At 46.3% G+C, this 17,679-nt stretch overlaps 1 protein-coding gene across 1 annotated transcript in view; it reads right to left on the bottom strand.

Moving 5' to 3' along the window:
- CASS4 (Cas scaffold protein family member 4) overlaps nt 1-17,679 on the bottom strand; it is a 36,781-nt gene that overhangs the window by 17,129 nt on the left and 1,973 nt on the right.

The following is a 17,679-nucleotide window of genomic DNA, read 5'->3' as shown; positions in this document are numbered from 1 at the left end:
AGAAAACAGAAATGCCTACCACAGAAAACCACTGTCACTCCTTTTGTTCATGACCTCTTGGATCTTGTGCATATTTGTCATTTATTTTATTTTATTTTATTTTATTTTTTATTTGTCCATTTATATACCCAGAGTCAGTTGTATTTTAAAAACCTCATGGGATCATATGCTACATACAGTTTTACAATCTGCTGTTTCCCCCTGCTTAATGATAGGTTATGAATATATTTCTGTGCCCCCAAAGACACATGACTCAGTATCCTTTTAAACAGTGGCACTGTTTTCTGTTTTAAGGGTGAACCATGCTTGTTCTTCCTGCTTCTGCGTCATGCTAGCTAATTCCAGTTTTCAGTTATTCCAAACAGTGCAAAGATGATCATCTTTATAGTCAAATATTTGCAAGTCTCATTTATTTTCACAGAGAATTTCCTGAAAATAAATTTCCAGGTGGGTAAAATCCTTAGAGCTCCCCTCCCTCATTGCCCTCAGGCACAGTTGACCTGTGTACACTTCCGTCCCAACAGTGGAACAAGACTGCTCATTTCCTCACACCCCATGACCCTTGTCATGATCTTGGTTGGATGGTGCATTTGTTTAAAAATCTTTGTCGTGGAAACTTGAACTGTTTTTTTTTAAATACATTTTTGGAAATTAACTCATTTTTAAAAAGGAACATGTTCCTGAAGTGTTAGAGGCATGTGTGTTGCGAAGGACATGCCTGCCTGTGGGCATCTCCTCTCCCATCCCTGGGGAACCAGAAACCCTCCCTGAGAGGGATGGCGCAGATCTCACTGGTTGGAGGCAGAGTGTGCATGTTTGGGGGGTTGCACTGAAAAGCAGAAAGCCAAGTTAGGGCTAATAAGACACCGACTGCCTTCTGGGTGTGAGGGACCCCATGAAGTGTCCCCTTGGCCAGCCACATATTCCTTTGTAAGGGAAGCCGACCTTGGCTGAATGTGTGTGAGGTATGGCACTGTCCCCTGTGCTTGTGTGGGGCCACCAATTTTGATCATGTGATGGTCCACTCTGAGCTTTCGATGGCTCCCTCGGAGCCTTTACTCTGCCCAAACCTTCAGGCCCTAAGAGATCCCACCCCCGCCTACATTTCCAGGCTCGTGGTATCAACTTCCTCATCAGCCCCACAAGAGCACCACCCTTTGTGGGGGTTTGAGTCCTTCACACAGGCTGTTCCCTCTACCTGAAAGAGTGAGCAGCTGGGTGCCTGGTCAGACCCACTCATCTTTCCAGGCTCCATATAGATGTCCCTTCCCTGCAAAAGATTCCCTGATGCTCAGACTCCCCTAGACTACACTAGGCCTCTCCAATTCTTTTGCTCAATGCTTTTCCATATCGGTGCTGATGATAATCACATATAATTCACTAAGTAGGTGATGATTGTCTATGTGGTGTCTATGTCCAGGCTAGAGCACTGGCTCTGGAGAGCACACCTTCCTTGCTCTAACAGCATCTCCAGCTTCCGGTATAGGAGCTGCTCGTTGGCCACTTTTTGAGTTAATGGGTGGATATGGACGCACAATGTAATGCCCCTGCGTTCAAGTCTTTGGGAGATAAAGAGACACACAGCACCAAGGTGAGAGCCCCTGTTTCCTTCTAGAGTAGAGTAGATGGAGGCTCTCTGTGACTCTCTGCCCATCTCCTTAGGTGGCCATCACCATCTCTTGATGGTGAGAATGACCATCAAGACGTTCCAGAAGGTGGGCTCAGGACCTGGCTAATCTGCCCACTCAGTGACTGTCCCGTCAATGTGGTGTGAGCGCCTTTCCAGCTTGGAGAATCCAGCAAAGATGAAGCATTTAGAGGGAACAGAGTTTTAGAATCTTATAAAGAGTACGGATTAAAGGCCAGGATTCAGTGAAGTTCCATGCTACTTTGTAGATTTTTTTCTAGTTAAATAATAATAATCTCTGTATAGTAAGAAACGAACCTGAAAGTTTATAGTTTACTACTTTGTCAGACTTTAACCAGATGTATAACTAGCCTTGCAATCGTCTCTTAATAATCTTTTATTAAATTATCTACAACGGGGGCACTCAGTTGGTTAAACGTCTGCCTTCGGCTCAGGCCATGATCCCAGGGTCCTAGAATCCATGTCGGGCTCCCCGCTCAGCAGAGTCTGCTTCTCCCTCTCCCTCTGCCCCTTCCCCTGCTCATGCTCTCTCTCTGTCTCTCTGTCTCTCTCTCTTTCTCTCATGCTCTCTCAATAAATAAATAAGACCTTTAAAAAAAATTGCCTACAACTACCTAGGTTCTCAAATGCTCTTTGACTTAGTTTGAACATCTTACTGTTTCTCCCATTCATTGATGAGTTTAATAAAATCTTTGACGTGAGGTCATTTTAAATTCTCCTGAGAGTCATGATTTTACTGTCTTGAACATTACACTTCAACTGTCCACACAGGCAAGAAAACAAAAACAGTCTCCAGCCAATCACCATTTCATCTTCCATCTTATGAAAGACACTTGACACATCCATAAAAGAAAAAGCCGATCATCTGAGTTGTGCTTGCATTTGTCTAGAAACAAGATCATGTGTATGTCCAGACAAAGCAGTTGCTGCAGCGTGGCAGCTGCTCGGAAGCGTCCAGATTGGCAACAGCTTCGTCGGTGGATTTGCCTATTGCGAGAGGCAGGGACTATTTCCCAGAGAATAGTGGGTTTGTCTGGTCACCCACGCCCCTGGGCACCCACAGCTGTCCAAGATGGACAACCCCAGTCTTATTTGGGAGGCAAGGTTTACTCCGGGCTTCCGGCCTGCAGCCTGGGGGTACAACCACGCCTACCTTACAGGCCATAAACTCCCAGCAAAGGAAAATCCTGCGTCTGTTGCTATCACTAATTCCCATCGTTATAACTGGCAGGGATGTTTCTGGACACCTCATGCAGTCAGTGTCTCAGAGTTTTAATAACAAAGCCCATCAAAGTTTCTGTTCCAAAAGAATTTAGCACAAGTGAGGTGTCTTGGGGGCTCTTCATCTAGAAAACAGAGGACCATGTTGAAGGGGGCCCTATTTGGTGTTGGGGGCACTGCAGTCATTATTATCATTTAACTCTCAGAAGCCTCAGAGGTGGGTTTTCTTATCCTCATTTTACAGAGGAAGAGACTGAGGGTCAGAGAGGTCAAATGACTTGTCTAAAGGTCACTTGGACCCTAACTGCTCTCCCCATATCCATTAGTGCACCATTCCCTTACAATTCATTTTCCAGACATTTATACACATAAGTATTTATATCCATAAACCAGATCATATTGATCTGTTATTTAAAAACCTCCAATGACTTAGAAATACACTTAGAACAAAACCTGCGCTCCCTGTCTGGTCACCCTCCTGGCCCACCACTCTGCCTGCTAATTTTTCTTCAGCCCCATTGTTTTCTCACTCTTCCCAGATGCACTAAGCCTGTTTCCACCTCAGGACCGTTGCCCTTGCTATTCCTCCTGCCCAGAGCCCTCTTACACCAGACCTTGCATCACTTGGCACCTCCTTCGGATCTCAGCTCAAAGGTCATTTCCTGCAGAGGCTTTCCCTGAATGAAAATCACCTCTTGCAGAGGTGTCCCTGACCCCCACTTAAGGCTAGTCTCCTCCTCTGGATCCACACAGGCCTGAGATGCTGAGCCTGTGGGCATGCTGAGGAACGAACCCAGTCAAGGCAAGCCAGACTCTTTTGGGCTGACTGGTGGTGTGGGGAGGAAGAGAAGAAACAGCAGCAGCAAACACTCATCGTGCACCTATGTTCCTGGCACTGTCCTCAGCTTTTATAGACAATACTTGGAAGCAACTGTCAGCCCACCACGAGAGAACCTAACAACAACTGCAATAATCTCTGAGACCACTCACAAGGTATTTTTTTTAATAGGGTGTTAATTTGGAAACATCTGTGCAGATATTTAAGAGATGAAGGAAGATATGTGTTTATAGTTTTGTTCCCTGCGGGCACACTGGCAGCTAACTTCTATGAGCAGTGAAAGAAATATTCCTGGGGATCCCTGGGTGGCGCAGCGGTTTGGTGCCTGCCTTTGGCCCAGGGCGCGATCCTGGAGACCTGGGATCAAATCCCACATCAGGCTCCTGGTGCATGGAGCCTGCTTCTCCCTCTGCCTATGTCTCTGCCTCTCTCTCTCTCTGTGACTATCATAAATAAATAAATAAAAATTAAAAAAAAAAAAGAAATATTCCTAACTAATTTCCAAAAACGGCATTTCCCTCAAATGCCCATCTCCATACAGCAGCTAGAGGAGGGAAAAGGAAAATGAATATGGAGCTGGAAGAAAGAGACGAAGGCGAAGAATAATGTTCTCATTCTGGAGAGACCTTTGCACAACTGCCAGATGCAATGTGTTCGTCTATGTTGAATCAGCAATGAGCTATGGGAATAATTAGCTACAATTAGAGAAATCTGGGATGTTGTTACATCATTCATTTATTCATTCATTCATTCATTCATTCATTCATTCATTCACGAAGATTGTATAAGCCCAGTGCTCTGCTGGAGACACAGCAGCGAACAAAACAGTTCCTGATCTCATGCCAATCTACGTTCCAGTAGAGGAGGCAAAGTCCAATCAGATTTTCATGGAAAGCAATACAGGTTTCCACCCCTCTTCGGGCAATGAAGGAGAATATGGAAGTTGTGAGAAATATGGGTGTAGCGAGAAAGGAGCTGTGAAGGTTGTGCTCTGGGGGTGAGTAGGAGTCAGAGCAAGAGTTGGGGGAGAGAGCATCCAGGCGGAGGAAGAGAAATGTCTGAGGGCTGAGGGAGGAGACGGAGTGTGTGTGTGTGCGTGTGTGTGCAGTGGGTAGCAAGCTAAAGGAACTGAAAAGTGACCAGGCTGGCTGAAGACAAGCAAACAGAGGATCTGGAGCTTGATTCTTTATCTGGTTGCTGGGTGAAAGGGATCGGAGTGGGGCTACTGTGAGGCCAAAGAGGCTCGTCAAAGCCAATACCCCAGTCCAGGTGGGGGATGCCCGTCGCTGAGATGAGGGTACAGGTTGGATTTAAGTTAGCCGTAGGGAGCAGGTGGTGATGGCATGCAGTCTTTGAGGCAAATCTTGAAAGAAGGGCAGGGTTATGATTACCAGAGAAGGGAGGAGGGACGTGGTATGGACCAGGGAGAGCAAGAAATGGAGAGAGAGAATTGGTTCTCGTCCTTTCTGTCTTCCGCAGCAGCTACAGTTCTAAGCAGAACCAGATGGAACGAGCCCATGGAGATGCCACCTGCAGAAGCTTCAGTTCTGTGCTTCTTCACTCATCACCCTCTAGACCAGGAGGGTGGGCACAGCTCCTTGGAAACTGCAAGAGCTCTGCTTGCCTTCTGGCTTTACTTTCCATTTTTATTTTCTCTACTTCACTTGAAAGAACGAAGCTGCAGAAACTCAGAGCATTAGGGCAGGACGGGGACCCTGGATGCTGTCTTCTGGGTTTGCCTCATTTGAGAGCTTTATGTGCCTGAGACCAGGAGAGGTTACATGGCCTGCCTAAGGACACACAGCAGCAGACAGTTGTGTAGGGATTCAGATTTGAGTCTGTCTGATTCCAAAGTCTGCTTTGCCAGCCTCATGCACGGCCTCTCCAAGTCCAGGTTAACATCTTGCTCTGATCTGCTAAAGTCTAAATGCAAGTGCTTTTAGAAGAAGTGGCTTTAAAGACATCCATAGGAAGGAGCAGCAATCTCACATGATTATAGGATCTGGGCAGAAAGGATATTGAGGCAGGCCAGGTATAAGGCATTTGGGAGTGCTGGAGGCTGTGGCATGCTCATACAGATTTTAAAATATAACTTCTTGGGCTAAGTGAAGTGCTCTGCTGCTGAGTCCAGCCCACACCTAGGGTCTTAGAGGCCCTCAGGCTGTTTTCCTTGGCAAACCCAAAGTTAATGGGCAGGAGGCTGGAGCATTTTTGCTCAGTGCAGGGCTTCTCTTAACAGGTGATCTGCTCTTCTGTCCTCCCTTTCACAGGGGTCAGATCAGCATCACAGCTGATACAAGTGCTATCCCCACCTCCATCCTCTTGTATTCCTAACAGTAAAAAGTTAGTAGCCAGGGGATAGGATAGACCCTGAGATGGTTTCCTTCAAAGTAGCCAGAATATCATCATTTCCTTGGGGACATAAATCCTACTACAAAGTGACCAGCTCAGGGCAGGAAATAGTAAATAAGAAGTGCCCTGAATAAGACAAGAGGAGATGGTCCATGGGGCAAGGACCATGAGTGACAAGTGGTGGTTGGATCCCTGCTCTTACAACGTCATAGAACCTCATTGTTGACTAAATGGCCACCTGTCTTCTACTAAACTCCTTCTTTGAGAGATGTCCATGTTTATCATTTTAGCTTCTTTCTCACAGAATCCATGACTTGTTTCCAAGAATCTGAGTTTCAGGAGAAGGTGGCAAAATTGTTCATACTTCCCCTCTGAGGATCATGAGAGAATAGTAACACATAAACCACAATTTTTTTTAAAGCATACGCTGTAAATATTTCAAAGCCTTTGACATATGGCAAGTATGAATCGTTGAGGTTAATAAAGGGCTTCCCCTGGCTGTAGGAGCCTTGACTTTGAGATCAGTGAAAGCTTCTCTCATATACTTCTATGGGGCGGCTGAATCCAGAATCAGATGCCCAGGAGTAGACGCAGGGCTGAGAAAGCCCTTTGATTGTCGCTAAGGACAATCATCTCCCCTCAAACGCACTAGAAGAATTCACTGGAAGTATTTCATGCTCCGTAAATATGCAGATAGGCTTGGGAAGACGAAAGCAGAGAGAATGGTGCTATTGCTTGGTTTGCGCATGTTTACTTTCCATCATTTGTAAAAGCACATTATGTTAAAAAGAAAATATAAGTTTCCAAGAGCAGAAGCAAAATCCCCTCAACCACCTCCGTTTTCCCATCCACATTCTCCAAAAAGGGAAGAAAGACAGAGGAAGAAGGACAACCCTGAGGAAGAGACCAAGTATCTACATGACACTCGTTCAGTAAGAGGTTTTGATGGGTAACAACATCCCGTGAGGTGAGATGCCAGGGTTGACAGGGTTTTAAGCAGTCATGGCAAAGATTGCCTGGAAAGGATTCCTGGTTTGCAAACCCCACAAAACAATGCAGCCTTCTTCTTACACATGCTGTGTGTCCGCTACTACTAACTTCCTGTAATTAATCAAAGTGAAAGAAAAATCCCTGCTAATCTTTTGGCTGCATATGGAGTCAGGCATCACTTTACTTTCTTTGTTAACTATTTAACCAATGCCTCCTGGGTGAGGATAGCTCACAGTGTTTCAACTTCTGTGCCAGGCCATAATTCGATAATTCGCCCAGATTATCTCCTTTGGTCTACACAATCCCATGAAGCAGTTACTTACTAATAGCCTGTTTGAGAGATGAGAAAACTAAGGCACAGAGGGGGGGATTAAGTAGCCTAAGGATGCTCAGTGAGCAAGGCACAGGACTGAACGGAACACAGGCAGTTTTCAGCCTGGAGTCTGAGTTTTTGGCCTACAAATCACAGTGCTCGGCATAGACTCCACTGCAAGATGACACGCGCATTTCGATAGACAAGCGAGTGACCAAATATGCCTCGGAGAGAGGGATGGTCAGCTAATACTGTTTTAACTCAGGGGTGTACATTGCATGGCCAGTAACCAGAATTAGATCCTGCCCTAAGAATTTGTAAAATAGCTTCCATGTAATTATTGGTAAATAATGAAACATTTTTATAACAGGGTATCATACAGCCATCAGAATGAGGTGGTATTTATATGAGTTGAAATGAAACATTCTCCAAAAACACAGTATTAATTTAAAAAAAATGGGATGATAAATCGTGCATGGTATGCACCCACTTATGCTGTTGGGAGGATAGCATCTTTCTGGAAGACAACATAAGGTTTTGGTTGCGGCTTTCGCTCTGGCCGGGGGAACCAGAGCCCAGGAAACTATAGAGATGCGGGGTGAAAGGAAGACGTTCCTTCCATCCATGCTCATTGGTACAGTTAGAATTTTGTAAACCACGTGTATGTGTTTCAGTTTTTAAAAAAGGCTTTGGTTCTATTGGAAGAGAATGGCTGTAGGTTGGTAGACCCGAATGATTGGTCACTGTCCATCATTTCTGTCCCTTCTGCCCCGAGTGGATAGGAGCCTGGCCTCCAAGTCAACCTCATCTTGGCTGAAAGCAGTTTTCCACGCAGAGTCATGCCATCGACAGCGAAACCCAGGAGGAGCCGCTGCAAGAGAGCAGCGCTGCTGTGGCACCTGTAACACGGGGGACGGGGCGAGATGGCCTGCTTCCTTCTCCTGGGGCTGTGTCCTGAGGTCTGCAGTTGAGATGGGATCACCTCCTCTTCCTTTCCTTGCCCTTCACCCCATTTCCTGTTTTCCATTTGTCCCTCCTTCCTTCTTACCTCTTTTTTTTTTTTTTAAGATTTTATTTATTATTTATCTAAGAGAGAGAGGACTTGATCCCAGGACCCTGAGATCATGACCTGGGACTTGATCCCAGGGCCCTGAAATCATGACCTGGGATTCGATCCCAGGACCAATGGGGGACTTGGTCCCAGGACCCTGAGATCATGATCTGGGACTCTATCCCAGGACCCTGAGATCATGATCTGGGACTTGATCCCAGGACCCTGAAATCATGACCTGGGATTCTGTCCCAGGACCAATGGGGGACTTGGTCCTAGAACCCTGAGATTATGACCTGGGATTCCATCCCAGGACCAATGGGGGACTCGTTCCTAGAACCCTGAGATCATGACCTGGGACTCGATCCCAGGGCCCTGAGATCATGATCTGGGACTCGATCCCAGGACCTTGAGATCATGACCTGGGATTCCATCCCAGGACCAATAGGGGACTTGGTCCTAGGACCTTGAGATCATGACCTGGGACTCGATCCCAGGGCCAACATGGGACTCAATCCCAGGACCCCAGGATCACAACCTGAGCCGAAGGCAGATGCTAAACTGACTGGGCCACCCTGGGCGCCCCCTCTCTCCCCTTTAAGCATCTCCCTTTGGAACAAGCGTCCAAGGAAGAAGCTGGTGCCCTAACTTCTGGTTCCCCCCGCGGGTTTCAGTAGCTTTCCACAGCGACACTTACATCAAAGAGCACAACTCCACTAGGTATAGGGAACTAAGCATCATGGCAGAGAGCAAGACGGTCTAGTTCATACTCAGAACTCGCCCTGGGAGCTGGACCGTATTCAATTACTGTCGTCCCATTTGTCACGCCCGATGTGGTGACAGGATTAGTTTGCTGCGCTGTGGCGCTCGGGACAGCTCCGCTCGATAATCTGCATGTTCGCCTCGGAAATACTTGGGGTTTTTTTGTTTCTGTGTTTTTTTTTTTTGTTTTTTAATGAGGTGACAGCCATGCAACTTCTTGCATCATCCTACACATACAGAAGAGCTGCTTCTCTTGGAGTGAATTTTTAAAGACTCAGCAAAGTGGGTAAAGGAGAGACTCTGAGGAAAAGCTGCTGTTGTCGGCCAGGGAGGCCGGGGAGGCCGGGGAGCTTCGGCTCCAGCAGCCCCTCTGAAAAAGTGGACGAGTTCTGCAATGGAAGGCTCCAGAATATGGAGAGAGTCACCCGAAGTCATTGAACTGGAGGTGACATACTGGAACATCTCCCTCCCCACCCCACCCTTGCCCCAATTACCTTTACGTCTAGCGTCACACTTAAGCTTAAAAAAAATTTTTTTTAACCTAGTAGAATATAGCTTTTTAAACAAAACATAAATTCTCTTTTTGGTTTCAAAACATGGGCCATGAGTAACTTTCAGTTACTTCCACTGGGGTGACAGTTATTTGAGGAACAGCATTACCTCCTCCCTTAACATGGGGGAAAAACTTGAAATAACAAGTCACGGATCCCTTTACAAGGTTAGAGTCCCAAACACTTGGATAGTTGCAAGACATGGATATCCGGAGAGAGAAACTCAGATACTCACATTCACCTTCATCTTGGTCCCTTACAGAGATGATTTGTAAAGGTGATCATTCCATATCTGGAAAGCACGGCCGGGAAGCGCGTGGGGAGGGAAGTTCTCCGGGGGCAGTTTGTGCCGGAGTGCAGGGACGCGTGGGCACGGACGCGGGGGCCTCACGCTGGGGCGTGGACGCGTGCAGCTCTGCAGCTGTTCCCGTCAGCAGGTGTGGGCTGCGCCCAGGGGCCCGGGAAGGATGGATCTGGCCACACCATGCATCCCCTCCACCTGCTCCCTGACTACCCCCCCCCATCTGGGTTCAAGTAGCCTTGTGGGGGGAATAACCCTGGTGGGCTCAGCAATGTGAAGATAATAGAAGAGAAAAAGAAAAACTTAAGAGTGATTCCTTGTCTTCCTAACACCTGTAAAAACGGCCCTGGCTGATGGCATCGTCTGTGAAAAAGCACCAGCTGGATGTGCTTTCTCCACCGTAACGTCGGACTCTGGTGTCTCCAACTTTAAGTTCTTCCTGACGGTTCAGAGGAGAAAGCCCCTCGTCGCAGGACTTCCGTAGCGGCAGAAGGACTTTGGGGAAGTGACTGGCCAGAAAAAAATTCCAAAGCCACCCCCATGGAAAGGAAATGTTTTCTTCCCTGATGCCTGAATACGGTGGTTTTCCAATAAGTTTGGGTCTTGACCAGATGGACTCGTTTGAATATGCCTCCCCGACTCCTGAGAACCTCACTAGAAGGCACTTGCAGCGCTTCGTTGGTTTGACAGCTACACATTAAGCACCTACTGTATGTCTGGCAACGTGTGCTGGGGGGAGCGAGCGGCACCAGGTCCGCTTGATCTAGCCCCGGGATTGAAAGGACGCAACAGAGACCAGGCCTTCCAGCAACTGATTCGGTAAAGCTACGGCCCAGGACGGGTCCATGTTCTAGCAAACCGTGTTCGACAGCCCGTATGCCCTGGAGATCCAGCATCCGCATCTGTTCCTCTCTGTCCCCCTTCATGTTCACCCTTTGCCAGCCACATCCCTGGGTCATTGATGAAGGTACCTCGTTTGGGCAAAAGAGAAGTTGGAAGGAACTTCTGGAGGTGGTTGAGGTTCCGCCCTCGCTCTTGAGCTCATGGAGGGAGGAGGGCGAGTAACTGGGAACTTCTCGGGGCCTCTGCAGGTAGGTTCTTTCCCTTCTTAGCTCCCTTTCCTCTCTTCTTTCTTTCTTTCTCTCTCTGTTTTTTTTGTTTTTTTTTTGTTTTTGTTTTTGTTTTTTTTTTAAGGGGAAAAGAAGATGAAAGGCAGGGGAGATCCAGCAAAGTGTTCTGTGTGATCTTACCGCCTCGGATGAGGAGGACACTTTGCCTGAGACTGAGCTTCAACATCCTGTGTCTACCGACAGCTTGCTTCTCCCCACCTCCACCTGCTGTCTGGAGGGTTTTTTTTAACTTAAAGTGAAATGTTACTTGAAGCCAATTAAAAGCAACTCTCCCTAAGCAACGTTACCTATAAAATTACACTTTGATGAGCTAGTTTAAGGTGTTTTTTTTTAAGATTTTATTTATTTATTTATGAGAGACACAGAGAGAGGCAGAGACACAGGCAGAGGGAGAAGCAGGGCTCTCTGCAGGGAGCCCGATGCGGGACTCGATCCCGGGACTCCGGGACCCCGACCTGAGCTGAAGACAGAGGCTCAATCACTGAGCCACCCAGGGACCTCTGGTTTCAGTGTTTTCTAACGCACATCAGAATACATAACTGACATTACAAAAAGGTTCTATCTGTATCCTGCACCTAAAATCATCTTGTGTGACAACAATCAAGGTCCCCGCGGGGTGTGATTTTATTTTTTTTCTGTCTGATCAAGGAGATATCAAAGCTGGCCCAAGCCATTTAATGGATCACAGAAAAATAAGGGAAGGTTCATGCCTATTCACCAAGTTCTCCATCCCCCCCAGGGTCGTTTTTATGGGGTGTTAGGAAAGCAAGGAGCTGCCCTATTATTTAAGGTGTGGGTCTCCCAGTCTGTGGGTGTGGATTTATTCCAGTCCCTGGCCTTATTCATTTTGTCATCAGTAACGGGCTACAGATAAACCCATCGCAGGTCTTACAGGGGAGACCACATGGAAGATTGGAGACGGCTGTGCGTTGATCTCACCGTGCTTGCTGATTATCTCCTCACTTTGGGCAACATTCATGTAGGAAAAAAGCAATTTAAAGGGCTCACTATCTATAACCGACTCTCCTGCCCTTTCTACCTCGGGCAGGTTTGAATTCTGAACCTGGAGTGACTATCCCACAAAGCTCTTTTTACTTTTTGCTAACCAGGGGGCAAACATCTCCAAGGGAGAAAGACCCTAGTGCGTTCTTATCTCATTTCTTCTGTTTTCTTCTCCCCAGATGACGGACCGCCTGTAACACATGTGTAGCCAAGGCTGCTTTTGATTCTAAGGAGAAGCAACCCTTTAAGGAAAAGAACAATGCTGTACGTTCGGTAACTTCTAAACGCACGGAGACATTCTCTGTGGAGTGAGTGGCCACAGGGATAGCCCAGACTGGCCCATGGATAACTTTTCAGAGGTTCTCATGCGTTCCCCAGAGGGGTTTGCAGAGGCTGCCAAGCCCTTATGCAGGAGCCCCGGATGCTGTCCCGGGTGCAGGATGCGCTGCCTTCTTGGCATTAACTCGGCTCCCATGGTGTGGACACAAGAGTCCTCTTCCATTCCAATCCACAAATGGCTTCTGAGCAATACAGTTGGAAATGGTTCCTAAAATATTTATTTCCCCTTTTTGCAACTCATTTTGGAGTGTCCGAATATCACTTGTGTAGCATATTTTCTACCCGCCTCCTACCTCCATCCTTTGAAGTTATTTCCCCTCTAGGCACTTGTCATTTCCTCCCTTAGTCATCCTAGTTCCAAAATGACCATGTTCTGTTTCTACGGCTGCTTCCCCATTTGATTATCGTGCAGGCCACTTTCCTTTGAATAGTCTGGTAACTTTTGGGCTCGTGAGGGTGTTCTGTTTAACTTTTTTTCTTCTTCTTCTTTTTTTTTTTTAAATATAGTGAGCTCTCTGGCAAATATAATGTTACGAGAATACAAGTTCTTAAACAGGAGTGATCATATCATGGGACAACTTTTTACTACTAAAACGACGGTTTATTATATGCAGAAAAGGGGCCTAGATGCTTTTGTCCTTTGTGGCATTTAGAACAGTGTGTGGCACGGGGCAAAGCACTTGATATTTGGCGAATGGATGAAAGGTATATTGTCTGGAAATAATGTTGGTAAAAAAGAAAAACACTGGTTTCAAAAAAAAAGAGGTGTGTAGCACATGTAGTTCAATAAAAGCTATTTATATCTTTATTTACTATTCTTTCTGTTCATATCCTCTGACAATTTCAAATGTCAAAAGTTTTTTTCCAGAAGGCAGGGCAAGCAATTTTTGTCCGCATCCCCTGAGGACCCCACAGCAGTCTCCAGAATGGAAAGAGAGACCACCCACCCTTGTCTCCTCACCCTTCCCTTTGCTCTGCTCTTCCTGGCCAACAGTCCATTAGTTGTTGGATAGCAGCCTGAGGGATGTCTTAGAAACATAAATCAGACCATGTCATCTCCTGCTTTAAATAGGCCAGTGGCTTCCTTTGCAGTTAGAATGCACCTCAAAGTTCTCACAGGACCCACAAGGTCCTCTGTGAACAGGACCCTGCTGACCCTTCTGATCTCATTTGTGCCCACTCTCTCTCCTTGTCCTCCTGTCCCAACGACACTGGCTTTTTTAAAATTTAATTTAATTTAATTTAATTTAATTTAATTTTTAATATTTATTTATTTATTTATTTACTTACTTACTTACTTATTTATTGACACTGGCTTTTTAAAGGATCCTTCATTAGGCCGCATTCATTCCCACCACAGGGCCTTTGCATTTGCTGTCTCCTCTGTCTAGAATGCTTCTGTCATCACTGAGGTCTGCAGAGAGGTCCTTTTCTGTCCGTGACTTCTATCAGATTACCTTGTTTCATTTTCTGTGTGGCCGTTATCACCACCTGAAATCCTTGCGTCCGTTGACTCATTTACTGACTCTCTGACCTCACTGGAACATCGGCTCTGTTGATCATCCGAAGGCCACAACCTGATAACTACACTCTAGGTAGAAGGCTAAACGAGGGACAGTGAATTGTATTTTGAAGCTGGCTGTTGTATCTGGGCTCTTTTGCCTTGTGAGGCAAGTGAAGGGCTGGAGCTGCTTGACCAGGTCACAGGGAGGTCACAGGTTCTTGTGAAAGCTCAGATCTAAGGCAACAACTGACCATGGGAGCAGTGGGGGCCAGTTCTCAAGAGACTACACTGAGTGGGTCAGGCTGGGGCCAGGTTGAGGTTAGGGAGTTAGAGTCAGGGGAGGCCTCAGTTCCCAGATGTCTGACAACTAGGAAGTGCTATCTTTGACCTTGTGGCAGGGCAGGGCTGTGTGGCAAGGGCTCTCACTCTCTGTAACCTCCCATTCATTCACACGCACATATGCGAAGTGTTTATTGGACACCTATTATGAGCAGGTACTGCTGTAGCTGCTAGAGACGCAGCTCTGAACAAGAAAGCCCGGCTCTGGGATGCCTGTTTGGCTCAGTAGTTGAGAGTCTGCCTTTGTCTCAGGGCGTGATCCCAGGGTCCTGGGATCGAGTCCCGCATCCAGCTCCTTGCCTGGAGCCTGCTTCTCCCTCTGCCTGTGTCTCTGCCTCTCTCTCTGTCTCTTGTGAATAAATTTTAAAAATCTTAAAAAAAAAAAAAAAAAAAGCCCAGCTCTGTCCCTCATGGAGCGACACTTCAGAGGGGAAGACAGATGATGAACAAAGGGAGAAACAATTGGGAGGGATGATTTCAGATGTTGATTAATGAAGAGGAGGTGGAGGATGAAAATGACCAGGGAGGGTGTGGGTGGGGAGGTGACTTGGATGGGGTGGTCCAGAGAGGAGTTGAGCAATCGAGTGAGCAAGTGTGGAAGATGCTTGTGGGGATCCATGTGATCCAGTCCCCAAACATCCCAAGGCAGAGGAAGGGGAGGAAGTGAGATGAGGGGGTGTGGTGGGGGGGAGGGGTCAGGCTGGGCTTGTGGCCGTAGTAAGTTCTCTGCATACATTCCTACTTGCTGCTCCTCAACAAAGCCTGAGTTAAATGTGTTGCTGCCCACCTCAGAGGTTCTAAGGCACAAGGAGAGCCTGCATTGTCCCCCATCCACAAATGACATCCCCACTGCTCTTGCCTGGAAGCACTGAAGCAGTTGGGTCTGGCAAGTGGCAGACACTTCGCATTTGGGTCTGTTGTTGTCTACACCAGCCCTGGGGATGTTGGCGATTTTAATTCTACATCTTTGGGATGCCTGGGTGGCTCAGCGGTTGAGCGCCTGCTTTTGGCCCAGGGCGTGATGTAGACAACAACTACATCCTGGGATCCTGGGATCGAGTCTCACATCGGGCTCCCTGCCTGGAGCCTGCTTCTCCCTCTGCCTGTGTCTCTGCCTCTCTCTCTCTCTCTCTCTCTCTGTCTCTCATGAATAAATAAATAAAATCTTAAAAAAAATTCTATATCTTTCCTGTGACTCTTCTTGAGGGGCTCTCGGACCACTCCACCCAGGATTGGGAGGAAAGAGGGCTAAAGGATATTTGCTCTTTGCTCGAGGCTGACTCTGAAATGTTAAGGACATCTAAGAACATTTAAATGTGCGTAAAACATAAATATTATTTTGATCAGTTCTCTGGACATCCATCCTTCAGCAACAGGAGAAAGACATCTGTTTGAAAACTCCCTTCAGAAAACCAAGTGCGCAAACAGCCATATTGACAGAAGAAAGTACAGCGTGTAGAGAAAACACTGTGATAAAGCCGGTTTAGAGTAGAATCGAGTTTCAGAAATTCTCAGAAAGTGAAGGAAGACAAACACCGTGCTTATCTGCTCTGTAGTTCTCCTTCAATTCCTGGACATTTACCTCAATGAGACAAAGCTGCCTGTGCCCAAAGATGCTAATTTCAATGTCACCTCTAATGGCCTGTACTCATGGGCACACGTGTACACACACATAAACCCAGGCATACTCAGATGTGAACACAATTTGTAACACATGGGACTCCACCAATAAAGTACATGCAGACTCCATTTTCATAAATAAGGCACTTTTGAAACTACCCAAAATCCCAAATAAGGGCTTACCTATAATAAAATCACTTCTTCACCCTGTTAGACCAAACTCTCCATCATTTCTTGAATGGAGTTGAACACAGAGTCAACCAGCTACAGTCCAGTAAGCCAACGAAGGACATGTTAGAAGGACCACCTTGCCACACACGACAGGTTCCCCTCTCTGCTGCAAATGTACCGCTTGAGCCCAGCGTTTCCTACCACTAATATCATAATATTTATTTTCCGGTTTTCTCTTGAATTTTACAAGATAATTAGGAAAAAACCTAATGAGAGTCAGACAACTAACTACACAACAGCTGCTGGGAACTAAGGTGAAGACTCTACTGGCACAGAACTGCTGTGTGGCGAGCAGCAGCACCAGGGGACAGTGCGACGGGGTAATCACTGGTCACGATCTACTGGCCACGGGCCACCTTCAGGGTATGAGAGGTGTTCTGGGGTGCCCCTGATGAACGCGAGAGTGCTTCAGAGCCAAATGCACCAAAGCGGAGAACTGCTTTACGTAGTATGACCCCTGACTGCCTTGTGTCACCATCTAATAAAAACCAATCAATGAACAATAATCAAGGAGCTCAGTTGTGCTAAAATAAAAGGAACTCTAATACATAATTGTAAAAAGTGAGAAGCTCAACAGTTAGTGCTCAGTTAGTGCTCCTATTTATAGAAAGCCTTTTATTTTATTTTTTTTTTATAGAAAGCCTTTTAAAACACAAATCATATGTGCATTGGCAGTTTTGTAGGGGAACCACAAAACCCTGAGCTGAGGTTACATCTGGACGAGGAGCTGAAGACGTACTGCCATTATGTGGACTGAGTATGAGAAGGACGTTATGCATTCAATGTTAAATTTTCTTGCCTGTCATCATATTGGAGTTGTGTAGAAGAATGTCCTTGTTTTTAGGAGACACCTATTGAGGTGAAGTGTCATTTAGGGGTGAGGTGTCATTATGCCTACAGTTTGTTTTCAAATCGTTTAACAATAATCACAACAAACTGTGTGCACATGTGGGTCCAAATAAATACAAATGGATGCAGACGAATGTGACAAAGCGCCACGAACAGTGAATCTACGTAAAGGCTATACAGGGGTTACCTGAATTAACTGACCCCCAGTTTTCCATGGTTTAAACATTTTTCCAATAGTTTAAACATTTTTCAAAGAAAATAGTTGAGTACAAAATTCTAGGGTAGCTTAGATATTTACAGACAATCCATATAAGAGAGGCTGTCATGGGCTTGTTAGCCATCAAGAGACATCCATTGTTATTATTTGAATAATAAGAAACATATATGTAATTCATAAGCAAGCTTCCTCTTTAGTAATTTTTTTTCCTGTTCTGATTCAGATTTTATAAAGGTATAGCAAGATAATCCTCAGACTTCATTTTCCTTGTGTCCTAGCTGTTTTTCCTTTCAAGCAGCCGTTGCGACTTTCTAAGTGGCGAATCTTTTTCGATGCGTGCCACAGACCTGAGCCCCACTCACACGTATCAGTACAGAAGTTCCCGGGAAATAGCCTGTAGAATGCCCCCTATGGACTCAGC

This window comes from Canis lupus, chromosome 24 (assembly GCF_003254725.2).
Source record: "Canis lupus dingo isolate Sandy chromosome 24, ASM325472v2, whole genome shotgun sequence".
NCBI classification, from domain to species: Eukaryota; Metazoa; Chordata; class Mammalia; order Carnivora; family Canidae; genus Canis; species Canis lupus.
This window is presented reverse-complemented; position numbering and strand designations above follow the sequence as displayed.